Raw genomic sequence first — 5,925 nt, forward strand, 5'->3', positions numbered from 1 at the left:
TCGGGGCGATCCCTGCTGGATGGAGCTGTGCCCAGTGCAGGCTCCAAGTCAGGTGGTCCACTAGGACCTTGTATCTCACGCTCACCAAGCCAGCTCCTTGCAGGGGCCTCGGTGTGCCGGGCCCAGACCCCTAGGCCCAGGGAGGGCGGTGGTCTCCTTGTTGATGACGACGATGATGATGATGACACAGACCCTGATCGTTGCTCCGTGGTTTGGTGTAAGCGCCTCGCTGTCTCTAACTCTGCACCTGCCCCAGTGTTGGCGCCTGTCTGTCTGTCCTGAGTCGAAGCCGGGACACCCGCAGAGCCCGGAGTTCTGGGGGCCCCCAGGGCCCTGCCCTCCGCTGCTGTCATCCCCCCCCGTTTCCCTTCACAGGCAGGTTTTCTTTCGTGTCCTCACTGGTGGGCTCGCCTCCCTCCCAGGCATGGTTTTTATTCCATTTTATCTTCATTTGAGAAATGTCGTTGGAATTTGGGGGAGAGATTCTGAACTCCTGCGTCCTCTGTTCCCGGGTCTCCGCCGCCCCCTGGCGTCTCCCTCGGAGGCAGCACCCGGAGCCAGCGGCCCCGGGGACACGGCCCCCTGTGCGGGGAGGCGGGGTGGCCGCAGGAGGACAGCGGCCGGTTACGAGGATGAAAAAAAGCTGGGGTGAGGAGAAGCCACACTGCCGTCGGCTTACTGGGCGTCAAGGTCCCCACGCGTCCTCCCGTCCCCTCACCGTGGTGGGCGGGCGTCTTCCCGCTGCTGCTGGTCTGGAAGCCTCCCTCTGCCCCCACCCCACCCCCGCCCGCGTCACTGTATGTCTCCCTGTCTCTTCTCTCTGGCTCTGTGTCTCCCAGTCTCTGTGTCTCTCTCCTCCCAGCGTTCTCCTTCCTCAGAGGACCTTTTCCTTCTCCTTCCACTTGCTGTGGGTGGTCTTCCTGCGTCTCTTTTGTCCCGTGCTGGCGGCTCCCTTCCCTGGAACTCACCCACGGCCGCAGGCTCCAGCCTCTCCCCTGCACAGGTCCTCGTCCTCTGTCTGCCCTGGTCCCCCTGCGACCCCCCCCTCAGTCCCTGGGCCCCATCTTCACAATGCATCCCAGGCCGGCAGTTGTCCATGTGGCTGGAGCTGTCCCCAGCGCTGAGACTCCCTCTGTGACCACTGGCCCTGTGGCCCTCTGGGGCATCTGGGCCAGCAGTGGACGGCCATCTGGAAGGCTGGACTGTTGCCAGCTGCTCGGCCACCAACAGGAGATTGTTTCCTTTTCAGAGCATCTGTGGAAACTCACACGACATCCCTGGAAGGACGGAACCATCTCACCGTGGGTTCAGCGCCGCTTCTGCCAGTGCGGTTTCGGTGCCTGTCACCGATCTTCCACTGGGTGTCATCGGGCATCCCCTGCTCCTGGGGCCGATGTGTGCACGTGTGTGAGCGTGTGTGTGCATCTGAGTGTGTGCGCACACACGTGTGTACCTGTGGGGTTGATGTGGGCATTTCAAACCCAGCATAAGAGCCGCTTCTCCTCTTGCTTCCAAGGAGGGCAGAGATGCTGACTGACCTCACCTAAAGAGAGTGATGGGCACCCCACCCCGGGTGCATAAGGGGATCCAAAAACCCTAATAAGCTGACCAAATGTGTGTGCGTTGTCATCACTGCACTCTGACCCTCCTAAACAATGTCGGTAAAATGTCCCCCCGGAGTGGCAGCTCCTCTGTAACCCCCGACAGGAGACTGATTCCAGGTATCCACAGAAAAATATCTTCCAACCTATGTTAAGATTTTACAGCTAATCAACAAGGACCTGCTGTATAGCACTGGGAACTCTACTCAGTATCCAGTAACAAACTATACGGGAGAAGAACCTGAAAAAGAATGAGTATATGTGTCACTGAATCACCTTGCTGTACACCTGAAACTAGCACAACGTTGTAAATCAACTCTAATACAAAATAAAGTTTAAAAATAAAATAAATTAAAAATAGGTTTTAAAGGTAGCCACCAGGAGAACAGAAATTGGATGGAGAACTTCCAAACCGTCATCAAGACAAAAAGTGGAGCAAAGAAAATTCAGCCAATGCAGTGAAAGGCTCGGGGGGAGGGGTAACAGTAAAAACCACGGTAAATAAGAAATACAAGACCAGACGTCCAGGTAAATGCGAAGCCAATAACGATCACAGAAAAGCATCAAAGGCTTAGGTCCCTACTAAGAACCTTCCAGATTTGAGGGGGTGGGAGAGGGATTAGTGGACAATTCTGTATGCTGTTCATAAGAGATACAGTCAGAAGCGAAATGAAAAGGAACCTTTGAACGTAGAGGGAAAGACAGAGATTAAAGCATCCACACACACAAAGAGAAAGTGGTCGTGCCACTCTACGTCTGAACAAGTATTAATTAAAACAGAATGAAGATGGAAAGACTTGATCTAGAAAAAGGAAGGTTTTATACGGACTGAAGGCATAATCCTCCAAAAAGACGTAACAGTAGTGAAGCGTGCAGCTAAATGCTCACCGTCAGGACGTAGGAAGCAAAACCCTTTAGGACTTTTCGGGTGAGCTCCACCCTCACAGTGAGACACCGGACACGCTCACAGAAGCTGATGAAGTGGAAGGTAAATAGGTAAGTAGGTCCCTGGGGATGGAGTTACCTGGTCGGAGGGCAGGCCGAACGTGTGGTCACAGTAAGCAGAGGAGGCTGGGGACGGGAAGGTGGACTCGCCCAGTGCTGCACGGGCGCCGGGATCACCCACGAGCTCCCTCTGCGCCCCAGTAACGCAGGGCCCGGTTTCCCGGGACCCTTCAGAGAGACCTTTGTCAACAACTTCCTGGTTAAAGCTGCCTGGAAATGGCCTCACAGCAGCACCGTGGGCGTTTCCTGGAGAACGGGGGTCGGGGGGATGCTGAAGCCAGAAAGCACAGAGCAGATGCTCCCAGGAAAGGGCTCGATGAGGCAGAAGGAAACTGAGAAAACAGGAAATTGACAAGTAGACCTGCCCAGGAAAACCCAAAGCTGGACTTTGGGGAAAAATGAATTTTATTAAAGATAAAAGACAAAGAAGTAAAATAATGACAGAAACTAAAGGGATGTCAAAAGTTAAAGGAGGGCTTCCCTGGTGGTGCAGTGGTTGAAAGTCCGCCTGCCGATGCAGGGGACACGGGTTCGTGCTCCGGTCCGGGAAGATCCCACATGCCGCGGAACGGCTGGGCCCGTGAGCCACGGCCGCTGAGCCTGCGCGTCCGGAGCCTGTGCTCCGCAACGGGAGAGGCCACAGCAGTGAGAGGCCCGCGTACCGCAAAAAAAAAAAAAAAAAAAGTTAAAGGAGAACTTCATGCACAAGTTTCTACCCAGCACTTTGAAGGTCTAAATGAAACTGAGGAACTGTGGGATGAAATGGACTCGTTCATTTCTCCCCATATATTTGGGGGCATCTCCTGTGAGCCAGAGACAGACAGACCAACAGGGACCACTGCCCTCGGGGCACTGACTCTCTAAGGAAACTAGACGATGACCGGCAGTATGTGACGTGGTGGCCGTCCGCCGGCCATCAACACCAGGGAGACCCACAGAGCAGGTCCGAGCAGCGGGCAGTGCCCCCTTACGTGGGAGTGGCCAACAGTGAAAGATGGACAGCGGTCCTGGCCCTGGGACCAGCCTGCCCGCAGCAGCGTCCCCCTGCATCCGACAGGCGTTCACACACTCACAGTCACACACGTACACACATGGTAATACACACAGACAGACACAAATACACAAGCACGCACAACCAAACACACAGACACACCTGGTGATACAGACACAAACAGTCACCTGCAGTCTTACACACAGACACACACAAAGGAAAAAAGAACGTGGAGGAAAACCACAGGCAGCGTCACAGGAGACTGTGGATGCAAACACCGTGCGGGTTTCCATTTCACATCTGTTTCTGCTGTACAAGCCACAGACAGGCATCACACACAACGCAGACAACGGTTCGAAGCCGCACGCCCTCCCCTTCCCAGAGTTAAATGCCTGGTCGTTGTTTGGAATCTCTCAGGCACGTCCCCGTGGAGGTACGTAGTGTTCTGAACTTACCTAAATAAAACACCAGCAAAAGACCAAGTGAGGGATCAAAAGAGTAAGTGGTCCTTGACCCGAAGGAAGCCTCCTCTCGGCCTGCGAGGGTGTTTCCGCGCTACCACGTCCGTCAGTGCGATTCCGTACGTTAGGAGCTCAAAGGTGAAAACTCTCAGTGAATCAGGAGCACAAAAGCACATCCTTCGTTCACGAAGCTGGAAACCTACAGCAACTGCCCTGTTTATTTCTTAGACATTAAAAGCATCCCATTGAAACCCGGTGTCAAACAGATAACTGCTTTGAGGAGAACCGACATCCGAACAGTACTGAGTCTCGACGTCCATCAGTATAGCGTATTTCTCAACTTTTAGTGATAATCTCTAAATTCCCTCAAAATGTCGTGACTGTCACCAGAGTGGTCTTACACATCTTCTAGTAGATTCATAGTTATTTGATATTTTTCATGCTTATTATAAGCGTCGGCTTCCAAATTCTATTTTCAACAGTTTGTCGCAGGCACGTAAATAATTGATTTCTGTGTATTGATTTTTTTTTTTACTGTGGTAAAATAACATAACATAAAAGTTACCGTTTGAACCATTTCTAAGGGAACAGTTCAGTGGCATTAGACACATTCACATCGTCCTGCAGCCACCGCCATCATCCAGCTCCAGAACGTCCTCGTCACCCCACATAGGAACTATATACCCTGTATATTGATTTTGTATCAATCAAGGCTGTATTAGTTTGCTAGGGCTGCCATAACAACATGCCACATACGGGGCGGCTTAAACAACACACATTCGTTGTCTCCAGTGCTGGAGGCTGTAATCTGAGATCCAGGTGTGGGCAGGGCTGGGTCCTCCTGAGGCCTCTCTCCTTGGCGTGTAGACAGCCGTCTTCTCCCTGTTCGTCCCTCTTGGTGTGTCTGCGTCCTGATCTCCTCTTCTTATAAGGACACCAGTCACGTTGGACTAGGGCCCATCCTAATGGCCTCATTTTCACTTAATCTACTTCTGTAAAGGTCCCAGCTCCGAACACAGCCACATTCTGAAGTCTGGGAGTTAGGACTCCAACATGTGAATTTTGGGGACACAGTTCAACTGGTAGCACTGGCTCTTGTGGATTCTTCTGTATACCCAACTATACCATGTGTGATGACATACTTTAATTTTTCCTTTTAATTTCTCTTTCTTACAGCAGAGGTCAGGACCCCAGCACTGGATATAGGCACCCAGCCTCAGAGGGACAGGTTTCTGTGACTCACCTCGTTTGCTAGTCACTTTTTTTTTGCGGTACGTGGGCCTCTCACTGCTGTGGCCTCTCCCGTTGCGGAGCACAGGCTCCGGACACACAGGCTCAGCGGCCATGGCTCACGGGCCCAGCCGCTCTGCGGCATGTGGGATCTTCCCGGACCGGGGCACGAACCCGCGTCCCCCGCATCGGCAGGCGGACTCTCAACCACGGCGCCACCAGGGAAGCCCTGCTAGTCATTTTTTAAATCAAATGAAGGAACATTGGATTTGCTCAAAAGAATCCTCAGTCTCTGTTGAGACGATCGCAGGATTTCGTCCTTTTTTAATTTACTTTAAAAAAATATTTAGGAACCTCCGTGGTGGCGCAGTGGTTAAGAATCCGCCTGTCAATGCAGGGGACACGGGTTCGAGCCCTGGTCCGGGAAGATCCCATGTGCCGTGGAGCAACTAAGCCTGTGTGCCACAACTACTGAGCCTGCACTCTAGAGCCCGCGAGCCACAACTGCTGAGGCCCACGCACCTAGAGCCCGTGCTCTGCAACGAGACAAGCCACCACAATGAGAAGACCACGCACCGCAACGAAGAGCAGCCCCTGCTCACTGAAACCAGAGAAAGCCCGCGTGCAGCAACGAAGA

Source organism: Neophocaena asiaeorientalis, unplaced genomic scaffold (genome assembly GCF_003031525.2).
Source record: "Neophocaena asiaeorientalis asiaeorientalis breed wild unplaced genomic scaffold, Neophocaena_asiaeorientalis_V1.1 scaffold43, whole genome shotgun sequence".
In the NCBI taxonomy this organism is placed as follows: Eukaryota; Metazoa; Chordata; class Mammalia; order Artiodactyla; family Phocoenidae; genus Neophocaena; species Neophocaena asiaeorientalis.